Below are 14485 nucleotides of genomic sequence, written 5' to 3'. Positions count from 1 at the left end.
CATGTTCAAACAAATGTTTCAATACTCTCAGATAGCTCATTCATGACATAACTGGCGTGCATTTCTATAAAAATACCAGCAATTTCATTGAGGTACCTTATAGTTTCCATTTACTAAGAGCAATGAATCATATAGTGATGATCCTGACAGTCAAAATTACTTGATTATAATCATTAGAAGCTGCCATCATGTCAGGTAGCTGTTGGCCTTGAGGGATGTACTGACTCATACTGTAGCCTACATACCTGCATGTTAGCAGTCATTATGGCCAGGAAAACTCTGGGCCCTAGTTATAGGCACTTATAAGGGACCTAGAGTATTTCCTGGTCAGGTCTAATGGACCCAGTGTGTGTTCTAGTCATGTCACATTGTATATCCTTAATAATTTCTGATTTGGAAGAGTCTGTTCTCCCTGTGCATGAGGTCACAAGCAGCTCCACTCCACTGTCTTTGTCCGCTCATTGACACTCCTATCTACATAATTGGTCAATTTGTACACAATTTGCATTGAAGTAGCCTACTCTTTGTTTTTCCCATCCACATCAATAGCCATTTGTGGTTATTTGTGACATTTTCTAGAATTACGCAGAACTTGCAATATTAAATTTCCACCACTTGATGGCGCTTGCAGTGTTCTGATGACAAAGGGTTCTTTACTGACCACTGTGGTTTGGATATTTTTGGCTGTTGTTATTTTGATGGGAAAAACACAAGGTGAGGAGGATGGAAATGGAAATGGCTTTGCCCCATGGAGAGCTAAATGAGACCCGGCTTACTGCTCCATTTAGGACCAAACACAGTGGGAAGAGAGATGAAACCAGGCTTGAAGATGCTCTGGCTGAAATGACTGCCTGGGAATATGAACGCATCATAACAACATGCTGTTACACTGAAATTAATGCAGAGAGATAAAGAGGTCTAATTAAGCAATAATGCACGAGGGGGTGTGGTATATGGTCAATATACCACGGCTAAGGGCTGTTCTTATGCACGACACAACTAGCTGTGCCTGGATACATTGGCCATATTGGCCATATACCACAAACCCTCAAGTTTCCTTATTGCTATTATAAACTGGTTATCAAAGATCAGAGAAGTAAAAATAAATGTTTTGTCATACAGTCAAAATGGTATACAGTCTGATATACCACGGCTATCAGAAAATCAGCATTCGGGGATGGAACCACCCAGCTTATAATAATGGATTGAGGTCATGCAATGCTGTTCGCTAGGTCTCAATATACTTTACAGTAACTGCATATAGGGGGTAACTACCAAATTTTCACTAATTCCACCAACAATGTATAACACCCACCTGGGTGATGTATGGCTGCCGTACAGGTCAACACACATCAGGGAACTATATTCAGTGGGGTGAACATTCTGAATGTATCAGCAAGAACTGTCATGTATAGAGCGAACATGATGCCATATATGACATGACAGAAAACAGTGACTGTTCTGCATAATACATTAGAATGAGATTATCTGTGACATTCTACCCTACTCAATAATCCCCAATCTATGGGAGTGGAGAGGTGAGACTGAAGACAGTTAAGAGGCAGGTGATGATCAGATGGTTGAAAGAAGGATCAGGTTGACAGCCAGGAATTTACACAGCCATGAGGTGACAAAGATGCCATTGGATAAAACATCAACAGGTTAAACTGAACATCTGAAAAACAGCAACTGGACAGTAGCCTACACTGTCCCCATCATAAAACCAGGGGAATAGGAAACTCCTCCTCAGAGGGAAGAAGAGTGCCCTGTACACTCCCTCCAAACCACTAACAGTAGGAGCCTGATTTTGTCCTGACCACATGACCTGAACAGGAGAAACTAGAGTTGTGTTCGTATACCCATACTAACATACTGTATACTACATACTTGATGAGTCTATACTATATACTATTAGTTACTTTTAGTATACTGTAAACAAATGTTATCCTATCAGTTGAGTGTATTAGTGCTTTGCCTGTGTACAAGAAAGTTGATGCTGTTGCTATGCAACTTCTTGCTAACTTGTTAGTGTAACGGATGTGAAACGGCAAGCTTAGTTAGCGGTGCGCGCTAAATAGCGTTTCAATCGGTTACGTCACTTGCTCTGAGACCTTGAAGTAGTAGTTCCCCTTGCTCTGCAAGGGCCGCGGCTTTTGTGGAGCGATGGGTAACGATGCTTCGTGGGTGACTGTTGTTGATGTGTGCAGAAGGTCCCTGGTTCGCGCCCGGGTATGGGCGAGGGACGGTTTAAAATTATACTGTTACATTGATGCTGTTGACCCGGATTACTGGTTGCTGCGGAAAAAAGGAGGAAGGTCAAAAGGGGGGTGAGTGTAACGGATGTGAAACGGCTAGCTTAGTTAGCGGTGCACGCTAAATAGCGTTTCAATCGGTTACGTCACTTGCTCTGAGACCTTGAAGTAGTAGTTCCCCTTGCTCTGCAAGGGCCGCGGCTTTTGTGGAGCGATGGGTAACGATGCTTCATGGGTGACTGTTGTCGATGTGTGCAGAAGGTCCCTGGTTTGCGCCCGGGTATGGGCGAGGGGACGGTTTAAAATTATACTGTTACATTAGCATAACAAATTACTAGCTAGACATCATTAACAATGTCGATTGAGAACACATGACGTCTATACCATTTAGCTAAGCTAAGAATGACATGAATAATCAAGTCACTAAACGTTGCGTAGCTAGTTTGATAGCATATTGTTAATACACTGGCAAGGTCGATGTATTAGTAGCCAACTAACATTAAATAGCTCACTAACATACAAGCAACTGCTGTAATGATATGCTATGCGGGTCGTAAGGCTAGCGTAGCTAACAAAATGTGAAAAGTCCTTACTTTATTACATTGTCATAATTAGTTAAAGCAATGAATTTATACCTGCTCCTGTCAGACTTCGGCTGCATATTTTCCGCCATTTTTTCTTCAAATCTGAAAATGTTGTGAAGCCATGCCCTTTTTCTGAAGAACTGGAAAAAAAAGCACAGAAATTGCTTGTATATCTTGTATTTTGGTTAATTCAGCATGACATATGGGAACTTTTGGCATACTAACTGCAGTACATTTGGAGAGTATTCCGACCCCTTGACTTTTTCCAAATGTTGTTACTTTACAGCGTTCTTCTGAAATTGTTTAAATAGTTTTTTTCCCTCATCAATCTACACACAATAACCAATAATGACACATTCATTACAAATAAAAACTGAAATATAACATTTACATAAGTATTCAGACCCTTTCATCAGTACTTTGTTGAAACACCTTTTACAGTGATTACAGCCTCGAGTCTTCTTGGGTATGACACTACAAACTTGGCACACCTGTACAGTCCTATTCTTTAACTTAGATTTTTGCTTGAGCTGGAGACATGAATCCAACATAGCAATTATTAATTTGCAGACAAATTGGAATTAAAAGGCAGACCAAATCAGTGGCACAGATGGAACTATCCATAGTGGTGTGGGGGCTGTGCTTTGGCAAAGTGGGTGGGGTTATATCCTTCCTGTTTGGCCCTGTCCGGGGGTGTCCTCGGATGGGGCCACAGTGTCTCCTGACCCCTCCTGTCTCAGCCTCCAGTATTTATGCTGCAGTAGTTTGTGTCGGGGGGCTAGGGTCAGTTTGTTATATCTGGAGTACTTCTCCTGTCCTATTCGGTGTCCTGTGTGAATCTAAGTGTGCGTTCTCTAATTCTCTCCTTCTTTCTTTCTCTCTCTCGGAGGACCTGAGCCCTAGGACCATGCCCCAGGACTACCTGACATGATGGCTCCTTGCTGTCCCCAGTCCACCTGGCCATGCTGCTGTTCCAGTTTCAACTGACTTGAGCCCTAGGACCATGCCCCAGGACTACCTGACATGATGACTCCTTGCTGTCCCCAGTCTACCTGGCCATGCTGCTGCTCCAGTTTCAACTGTTCTGCCTTGTTATTATTCGACCATGCTGGTCATTTATGAACATTTGAACATCTTGCCCATGTTCTGTTATAATCTCCACCCGGCACAGCCAGAAGAGGACTGGCCACCCCACATAGCCTGGTTCCTCTCTAGGTTTCTTCCTAGGTTTTGGCCTTTCTAGGGAGTTTTTCCTAGCCACCGTGCTTCTACACCTGCATTGCTTGCTGTTTGGGGTTTTAGGCTGGGTTTCTGTACAGCACTATGAGATATCAGCTGATGTACGAAGGGCTATATAAATAAAATTTGATTGATTTGATTGATTGATTGATTGATTGATCCAAGCAGAAGATAAGTCGCTTTAGATAAAAGTGTCTGCTAAAGGGCAAATATTAATATTATAATTACTACATCTCCTTAAAATGTTGATATTTGGTTGCATTGACTAAATATCATTACATTTGAAATCAACCAGAGTTTGAAACCCTAGGCCTATTGTATTGTCTTTTTTAACACTGAACAAAAATATAAATGCAACATGCAACAATGAAAAATATTTTACTGGGATACTGTTCATAGAAGGAAATCAGTAATTGAAAATAACTTCATTAGGCCCTCATCTCTGGATTTCATATGACGGGGCAGGGGTGCAGCCATGGGTAGACCTGGGAGGTCATTGGCCCACCCACTTTTTAATTTATTTTATTTAACCTTTATTTAACAAGGCAAGTCAGTTAAGAACAAATTATTATTTACTTTCACCTTTATTTAACCAGGTAGGCAAGTTGAGAACAAGTTCTCATTTACAATTGCGACCTGGCCAAGATAAAGCAAAGCAGTTCGACACATACAATGACACAGAGTTACACATTGAGTAAAACAAACATACAGTCAATAATACAGTATAAACAAGTCTATATATACGATGTGAGCAAATGAGGTGAGATAAGGGAGGTAAAGGCAAAAAAAGGCCATGGTGGCAAAGTAAATACAATACAGCAAGTAAAACAGTGGAATGGTAGATTTGCTGTGGAAGAATGTTGAAAGTAGAAATAAAAATAATGGGGTGCAAAGGAGCTAAATAAATAAATGCATAAAATAAATACAGTAGGGAAAGAGGTAGTTGTTTGGGCTAAATTATAGGTGGGCAATGTACAGGTGCAGTAATCTGTGAGCTGCTCTGACAGTTGGTGCTTAAAGCTAGTGAGGGAGATAAGTGTTTCCAGTTTCAGAGATTTTTGAAGTTCGTTCCAGTCATTGGCAGCAGAGAACTGGAAGGAGAGGCGGCCAAAAAAATAATTGGTGTTGGGGGTGACTAGAGAGATATACCTGCTGGAGCGTGTGCTACAGGTGGGAGATGCTATGGTGACCAGCGAGCTGAGATAAGGGGGGACTTTACCTAGCAGGGTCTTGTAGATGACATGGAGCCAGTGGGTTTGGCGATGAGTATGAAGCGAGGGCCAGCCAATGAGAGCGTACAGGTCGCAATGGTGGGTAGTATATGGGGCTTTGGTGACAAAACGAATTGCACTGTGATAGACTGCATCCAGTTTGTTGAGTAGGGTATTGGAGGCTATTTTGTAAATGAGATCACCGTAGTCGAGGATTGGTAGGATGGTCAGTTTTACAAGGGTATATTTGCCAGCATGAGTGAAGGATGCTTTGTTGCGAAATAGGAAGCCAATTCTAGATTTAACTTTGGATTGGAGATGTTTGATATGGGTCTGGAAGGAGAGTTTACAGTCTAACCAGACACCTAAGTATTTGTAGTTGTCCACGTGTTCTAAGTCAGAGCCGTCCAGAGTAGTGATGTTGGACAGGCGGGCAGGTGCAGGTAGCGATCGGTTGAAGAGCATGCATTTAGTTTTACTTGTATTTAAGAGCAATTGGAGGCCACGGAAGTAGAGTTGTATGGCATTGAAGCTTGCCTGGAGGGTTGTTAACACAGTGTCCAAAGAAGGGCCAGAAGTATACAGAATGGTGTCGTCTGCGTAGAGGTGGATCAGAGACTCACCAGCAGAAAGAGCGACATCATTGATGTATACAGAGAAGAGAGTCGGTCCAAGAATTGAACCCTGTGGCACCCCCATAGAGACTGCCAGAGGTCCGGACAGCAGACCCTCCGATTTGACACACTGAACTCTATCAGAGAAGTAGTTGGTGAACCAGGCGAGGAAATCATTTGAGAAACCAAGGCTGTCGAGTCTGCCGATGAGGATGTGGTGATTGACAGAGTCGAAAGCCTTGGCCAGATCAATGAATACGGCTGCACAGTAATGTTTCTTATCGATGGCGGTTAAGATATAATTTAGGACCTTGAGCGTGGCTGAGGTGCACCTATGACCAGCTCTGAAACCAGATTGCATAGCAGAGAAGGTATGATGAGATTCGAAATGGTCGGTAATCTGTTTGTTGACTTGGCTTTCGAAGACCTTAGAAAGGCATGGTAGGATAGATATAGGTCTGTAGCAGTTGGGGTCAAGAGTGTCCCCCCGTTTGAAGAGTGGGATGACCCCAGCTGCTTTCCAATCTTTGGGAATCTCAGACGACACGAAAGAGAGGTTGAACAGGCTAGTATAGGGGTGGCAACAATTTCGGCAGATCATTTTAGAAAGAAAGGGTCCAGATTGTCTAGCCCGGCTGATTTGTATGGGTCCAGATTTTGCAGCTCTTTCAGAACATCAGCTGACTGGATTTGGGAGAAGGAGAAATGGGGAAGGCTTGGGCGATGTGGGGGGTGCAGTGCTGTTGACCGGGGTAGGAGTAGCCAGGTGGAAAGCATGGCCAGACGTAGAAAAATGCTTATTGAAATTCTCAATTATGGTGGATTTATCAGTGGTGACAGTGTTTCCTATCTTCAGTGCAGTGGGCAGCTGGGAGGAGGTGTTCTTATTCTCCATGGACTTTACAGTGTCCCAGAACTTTTTTGAGTTAGTGTTGCAGGAAGCAAATTTCTGCTTGAAAAAGCTAGCCTTGGCTTTTCTAACTGCCTGTGTATAATGGTTTCTAGCTTCCCTGAACAGCTGCATATCACGGGGGCTGTTCGATGCTAATGCAGAACGCCATAGGATGTTTTTGTGTTGGTTAAGGGCAGTCAGGTCTGGGGAGAACCAAGGGCTATATCTGTTCCTGTTTCTAAATGTCTTGAATGGGGCATGCTTATTTAAGATGGTTAGGAAGGCATTTAAAAAAAATATATCCAGGCATCCTCTACTGACGGGATGAGATCAATATCCTTCCAGGATACCCCGGCCAGGTCGATTAGAAAGGCCTGCTCGCTGAAGTGTTTCAGGGAGCGTTTGACAGTGATGAGTGGAGGTCGTTTGACCGCTGACCCATTACGGATGCAGGCAATGAGGCAGTGATCGCTGAGATCTTGGTTGAAGACATGTATTTAGAGGGCAAATTGGTTAGGATGATATCTATGAGGGTGCCCGTGTTTAAGGCTTTGGGGAGGTACCTGGTAGGTTCATTGATAATTTGTGTGAGATTGAGGGCATCAAGCTTAGATTGTAGGATGGCTGGGGTGTTAAGCATGTTCCAGTTTAGGTCACCTAGCAGCACGAGCTCTGAAGATAGATGGGGGGCAATCAGTTCACATATGGTGTCCAAAGCACAGCTGGGGGCAGAGGGTGGTCTACAGCAGGTGGCAACGGTGAGAGACTTGTTTTTAGAGAGGTGGATTTTTTAAAGTAGAAGTTCAAATTGTTTGGGTACAGACCTGGATAGTAGGACAGAACTCTGCAGGCTATCTTTGCAGTAGATTGCAACACCGCCCCCTTTGGCAGTTCTATCTTGTCTGAAAATGTTGTAGTTTGAGATGAAAATTTCAGAATTTTTGGTGGTCTTCCTAAGCCAGGATTCAGACACAGCTAGAACATCTGGGTTGGCAGAGTGTGCTAAAGCAGTGAATAGAACAAACTTAGGGAGGAGGCTTCTAATGTTAACATGCATGAAACCAAGGCTATTGCGGTTACAGAAGTCATCAAAAGAGAGCGCCTGGGGAATAGGAGTGGAGCTAGGCACTGCAGGGACTGGATTCACCTCTACATCGCCAGAGGAACAGAGGAGGAGTAGGATAAGGGTATGGCTAAAAGCAATAAGAATTGGTCGTCTAGAACGTCTGGAACAGAGAGTAAAAGGAGGTATCTGGGGGCGATAAAATAGCTTCAAGGTATAATGTACAGACAAAGGTATGGTAGGATGTGAATACAGTGGAGGTAAACCTAGGTATTGAGTGATGAAGAGAGAGATATTGTCTCTAGAAACATCATTGAAACCAGGAGATGTCATCGCATGTGTGGGTGGTGGAACTAATAGGTTGGATAAGGTATAGTGAGCAGGACTAGAGGCTCTACAGTGAAATAAGCCAATAAACACTAACCAGAACAGCAATGGACAAGGCATATTGACATTAAGGAGAGGCATGCTTAGTCGAGTTATCAAAAGGGTCCAGTGAGTAGAGAGGTTGGTTGGGATCACGACGATTTAGACAGCTAGCCGGGCCATCGGTAGCAAGCTAGCATAGGATGGAGGTCTGTTATTAGCCACCTCGTGCGTTTCCGTCGGTAGGATTAGTGGGGTTCCGTGTGGTAGAGGGGATGAATCCAAATCACACAACAACAAAAAACAATAGATAGAGTTATAGAGGCCCAAGAAAAAATCTAATTAAATAAATAAATTAAATAAATTGTCCGATAGGTCTATTCAGGTAAATAAGACCTTTTTTTTTATAAATATAAATTGGTGATGCGGGTTGCAGGACAGTGTTTTGAAGATGAGTTTATGGAAAATAAAAAAATATATATAAAAAGGTATGCCAAAAAAAGTTATATATATATATATATATACTCATATATATATATGGGACACAACAAGACGAGGACAAAAGACGTCTGAACTGCTATACCATCTTGGAACGAAGATTGGGGAGCCAGGCCCGGGTGGCAGAGTAGCCTAGTGGTACCCTAACCCTAGCTAGTAACCGGAAGGTTGCAAGTTCAAATCCTCGAGCTGACAAGGTACAAATCTGTCGTTCTTCCCCTGAACAGGCAGTTAGCTAGGCCATCATTGAAAATAAGAAATTGTTCTTAACTGACTTGCCTAGTTAAATAAAGATAAAATCAAAATGAATTTTTCACAACAAAAAGGCTTTACAGACATACAACAGCTCTGTTGGACATTCTTGCAGTCAGCATGCGGCAGCGTAGCCTAGTGGTTAGAGCGTTGGACTAGTAACCGGAAGGTTGCGAGTTCAAACCACTGAGCTGACAAGGTACAAATCTGTCGTTCTGCCCGTCATTGAAAATAAGAATATGTTCTTAACTGACTTGCCTGGTTAAATAAAGGTAAAATGTTTTTTAAAAACAATAAAAATTGCACGCTCCCTCAAAACTTGAGACATCTGTGGCATTGTGTTGTGTGACAAAACTGCATGTTATAGAGTAGCCTTTCATTGTCCCCAGCACAAGGTGCACCTATGTAATGTGTAAGCTGTTTAATCATCTTCTTAATATGCCATACCTGTCAGGTGGATGGATTATCTTGGCAAAGGAGAAATGCTCATTAACAGGGATGTAAACAAATTTGTGCATCAAATTTCAGAGAAAACATTTTTTGTGCGTATGGAACATTTCTGGGATCTTCTATTTCAGCTCATGAAAAATGGGACCATCATTTTATATTTAGATTTTTGTTCAGTAATAGTTGGATTATGGGTTGAATTCAAACAATTACTAATGACTTTGCAAATTATATATAGGCCTAAATGGCATTGTTGAGGATTGATAAAGTATGGCCACATTTCATTTGCTCTGTTAAACCTACCCTTGGAATGACTTCGATAGCAACAGTGAATCTATTTTTTAGGTTTTTAGGTGAAGATCTCTGAACAATCATTCTCACAATACCACATTGGTAATAGCCCACCACAGTGGATGCGTTCTAATACTCATAAAACCTAGTGGTCAAACACGGAAATGGTTCCAATCGTCTTTCCACCGTTCATTGAATTAAATATGTGTTTGGTCTAGACTTACCTTAGTGTAACGTTTTGATGTGTAATTCTCTCAATATATTTGCCTCAATTTACTCAAAAAAAATATAAATGCTAACTAGCAACAGAGAAGACCTCAGGAAGCTCCTTGCATGTCATCTATAGCCGACACTGTCCGCTACCGTTCACCAATGTGATCGGAGACCTGTGCCCAATCCATGATGAATCCATGTGCTGTATTGAAATACATTGAATAAAGTGGTGTACTTCTTTTTTCTATTACTTAGCTTAGATAACTGTTTGTACAGTATGTTGACTTTGGTGTCTACTTCAGCTCTTATTGCATTTTTCAAGGATCAGCATAAGACCATTAAAAGGGAAGAAGACCACTATAACGTCTGGCCATGTGGAGAAGTGCAGTTATAGTGAGGAACAACTTACCAGTTTGGTCAGGGCCAGCATGAAGGATAGTATATCCTGTGTCGGTGAGTGTAGCTATTAAGTTTGTGCACCTTAGCAATACAATGTGTTTATACAGCTGTCAACATTCTACAAGGAAAGAGCCTTGTAGAATGTTAAATTATACAATCATTAAACATATATAACCGCACAAAGCAAGACTCAGATGCAGACACGGGAGGCGGATGGTTTGAATCTTGATATTTATTAAACAATCCAAAAGGGGTTGGCAAGAGAATAGTTGTGGACAGGCAAGAGGTCAAAACCAGTTCAGAGTCCATGAGGTACAGAGTGGCAGGCAGGCTCGAGGTCAGGTAGGCAGGTACGGAGTCCAGAAAACAGGCAAGGGTCAAAAACTAGGAGGACTTGCAAATGATAATAGAAGCAGGAGTACGGGAAAACCGCTGGTTGACTTGAAAAGCATACAAGACAAACTGGCACAAGAGACACGAAACACAGGGATATGTACACCAGGGATAATAAGTGACATCTGGAGGGGGTGGAGACAATCACAAGACAGGTGAACCAGATCAGGTAGGGACACCAGATTACTGCACATTTCAGACTGCGATGAGCAATAAACTCAGCTCTAGAATGTTGTCATTGATGAGAATTAATCTAAAAATCTATTGACATTCAGAATAGACTTCGTTTAGACATCCAGCCTGTACTGTAGTTGCATGACAAGAGACAAATCTTCAAAGGCACAGTATTTATTCAGAGTGGTACATGCATTCACACAGTCTTGATTTATAGGATCCTTCCAACTATGTGATTGATATGTCAAGTCATAAAATCTGAAGTTAACAATTAAAAGTTTATAGACAAACTGCACTTGTCCTTATGTGAAAATGTCAGTTTACTACATATTCTACAACTGTAATGTTATCAATCAAATCAAACTATTTACACTACCGTTCAAAAGTTTGGGGTCATTTAGAAATGTCCTTGTTTTTGAAAGAAAAGCTCATTTTTTGTCCATTAAAATAACATCAAATTGATCAGAAATACAGTGTAGACATTATTAATGGCCAGTTTTATTGCTTCATTAATCAGAACAACAGTTTTCAGATGTGCTAACATAATTGCAAAAAGGTTTTCTAATTATCAAATAGCTTTTTAAAATGACAAACTTGGATTAGCTAACACAACATGCCATTGGAACACAGGAGTGATGGTTACTGATAATAGGCCTCTGTACTCATATGTAGATATTCCATAAACAATCTGCCGTTTCCAGCTACAATAATCATTTACAACATTAACAATGTCTACACTGTATTTCTGATCAATCTGATGTTATTTTAAATGGACAAAAAAAAAGGATTTTCTTATAAAACAATTACTTTTCTAAGTGGCCTCAAACTTTTGAACGGTAGTGTATATAGCACATTTCTTACAGCATAAACATTTCAAGGTGTTCAAAGTCATGCATTGAAAGGAATGTGGCACTTAACATCCTTCCTCTTTGCAGGTCTCTATAGGTGACCAGGGGATTCTCTATACCATATGCAAATGCCTCCGTGGAGCTCATAAGTGTAGCCATACAGCCTATTTTGGCGGTACACAATACAATCTGTCCTGAAAGCAACTGAAGAGGATCTTCAGTCACTAAGGAACCATTTCCGGGACAGGTTAAGTGGAATGGCCTGTCTCCTTGAACCTGAGCCAGAACAACCGCCACCCTCCCTGTCATCCCTGTCTGTACCAGACATTGTTAAAGTACAAGGGCACCCGGGGAATGCAGGCATCCTGGCTGGCATGGCGCTGTTGGTGGAGCAGCAACAGGCAGCAGGGATTAAACGTGTTCCAAGCATTTCATGGATGTAGCAAAGCAGTGGAACATTGAAAACACTTTACACAGAACCAGATTGTAGCTGCGAGATATTTGCCTTTTGAACACCCTGCACCGCTCACCGTCTCCAAAGGTCCATCACAGTGTCCCTACAGAACAGCAGGTTTGAAAATGCCCTAGCCAAATGCTGAAGAATTGTTGGGCATTTCAAACACAGCACACCTGACACTGCAGAGCTAGGACAACAGCAAGTTGCAAATAGGCAAAAGAATGAGTAACTCGTTCAAGATGTCACAAAAAGATGGAATTCCACACAGGAATTGGTCAAGTGTGTCCACAGAAACCAACAACCACAGAGATGCTCTGGCCCAACAAAAAACAAACTTCACCATGCAAACCACAGCTGAATTGGAGAAACTGCAGAAGTTGTAGGCGCTGCTGGAGCCCTGAAGGTAAGCTTCTTTATCATACTATTAGTGTTATAATATGATTGTGTGTCTGTGTGTGTGTGTGTGTGTGTGTGTGTGTGTGTGTGTGTGTGTGTGTGTTTGTTTAGGAACAAATTTGAAAAAAATTCTAAATGAGTGATTAATTGCAATTAACTACAGAATTGAATGCAATTAATCCAGTTTTTTATTTTATTGTATGACAGCCTTAGTTATATTACATACAAGTGTTGTTCAAAGTAGCCAGCTACAGTAATGTAGTTAACCTTTATCATGGGCACAGTGGGAATATATATCTGTGATGTACAAATTATTTTGTACCCCTTGTGTCTTACTTGCTGAAGGCCCCAGTGCTTGGACCTAACATGGTTGAAAACAAGTGAACAATGAATACCGATCATACACAAACAATAGGTTATATTACATTCAAGTTTTGCTCAAAGCAGCCAACTAAAGTAATGTAGTCAACGTACGTTAGGAGATGCACTCAAAATCGAACAGTTTCATTCAGTAGTACAACACCATTCACATTGCATTTTATCATGGGCACAGTGGGAATTTATAAGTCTTACCCCCAGAGTGAGAGAGAGAGTACATCACTTCCAGCAGATTGCCTTGCTGAGGGTGGCGTTGATCATGCACTGCTTTTCGTGGGGTGAGCCTGATGTTCCGCATGTCACGCCTCTTGTCTAAAACATGGGGAAGAGGGGACATAAAGTCTAAATGTCTATGCATATACAAATTCATTGTTTTACTCAATATGGTATCATATGTGATGAGTTACTGACCTGTCCGTTCACAGGCTTGATCTGCTGTAGTCTCGGACCACACTGGCACAGGATGTCCATGCACCGGATTGTCTGAGGGATGCACTCCTATTGGACTGGTAATCAATGAGACATTTGGTCAGTGGTGGGTCTTTTTCAATGCTGTATCAACATCTTTATCTGGACAGAAAATGCATTGTTTATCATAACACAAACCCACATTGGACAATGTGACAAGTGGTCCCCCAACACCCAATCCTCATGCCTCATTGTTTGTTCTTGTTTCCCAGTCAACAGTCTGGATCTTCCTCTTACCTTTTCTTGGAAATACAGGGCCATTTCTCTTTCCACCGGAAAACGGAAGCTGCAGACCAAAGTGTTGTCACTGTGTTTTTCGTCCGTCCATCTGAAAGACAAAAAAAAAAGTTACTTTTACTAGGTAGCCAAGTTGATAACTAAAATGGTGACATCTATATTAAAATACCATAACCCACAGACTATAGTAATGGTAAATAGGCTGGGCGTTGGTCTATCTGCACATCTAAAATCCTACTATGTGGATGGGACATTTCTGCTGGGATGGAAGAATTATCTGGAATGCTCAACTAGATGATCAGGACAGTGAGGGTACTATCTGCCCAAAGAGGTAAAGTATTGTGATGAGCTATATGACTGTACTTCTGATTCTCAAGAGGAAAGTTAAAACCCTCAACCGTAAGGTCACTGAGGAGGACCAACAGTGGTAGGGGGATCATCTGAAAGGGACTGACATGCAGCGATGGAACAAAAGGATTTCGGGCACTGGCCAGCAGACCACGATTTCAACTAGCCATGGTAACATTCAGGTCCTAAATCTGTGGCATGCGATGTTTGTAAAGGCAAAATGTCACTGCTGTGACAGGCTACTTTGGCACCTTTTCTACTAGCTATTTCACTGCTGTCAGGCAAGTTTGTCTACTAGCCCAGTCTGAAAAGTACTAGCCTCGGACTAGCTTAATTTCCATCCCTGCTGACATGTATAGCTAACTGACTTCACATATCATTTGATGTACAACAGAAGTACTTGTGGAACAAAACCGTTTGTGTTTTGTATGGGAAAACATTGGGCCCACAAGTCCTATGTGATGT

The 14485-nt window shown here is 41.8% G+C and overlaps 2 long non-coding RNA genes across 2 annotated transcripts; one reads left to right on the top strand and one right to left on the bottom strand.

Annotated features, from left to right (window-relative positions):
- The first annotated feature begins 11587 nt into the window (after positions 1-11587).
- Positions 11588-13772, top strand: LOC127910329 (uncharacterized). Its single transcript, XR_008074400.1, has 3 exons — positions 11588-12596; positions 13393-13495; positions 13648-13772. It is a non-coding gene; the product is annotated as an uncharacterized LOC127910329 (long non-coding RNA).
- LOC127910327 (uncharacterized) lies at positions 12774-13757 on the bottom strand. Its single transcript, XR_008074398.1, has 4 exons — positions 13673-13757; positions 13379-13473; positions 13163-13279; positions 12774-12950 (listed from the first exon to the last, which is right to left on the bottom strand). It is a non-coding gene; the product is annotated as an uncharacterized LOC127910327 (long non-coding RNA).
- Positions 13773-14485: the final 713 nt, after the last annotated feature.

The sequence above is a fragment of the Oncorhynchus keta genome, chromosome 21 (assembly GCF_023373465.1).
Source record: "Oncorhynchus keta strain PuntledgeMale-10-30-2019 chromosome 21, Oket_V2, whole genome shotgun sequence".
NCBI classification, from domain to species: Eukaryota; Metazoa; Chordata; class Actinopteri; order Salmoniformes; family Salmonidae; genus Oncorhynchus; species Oncorhynchus keta.
The sequence above is the reverse complement of the archived record's forward strand: the minus strand, read 5'-3'. Positions and strand labels throughout refer to the sequence as shown.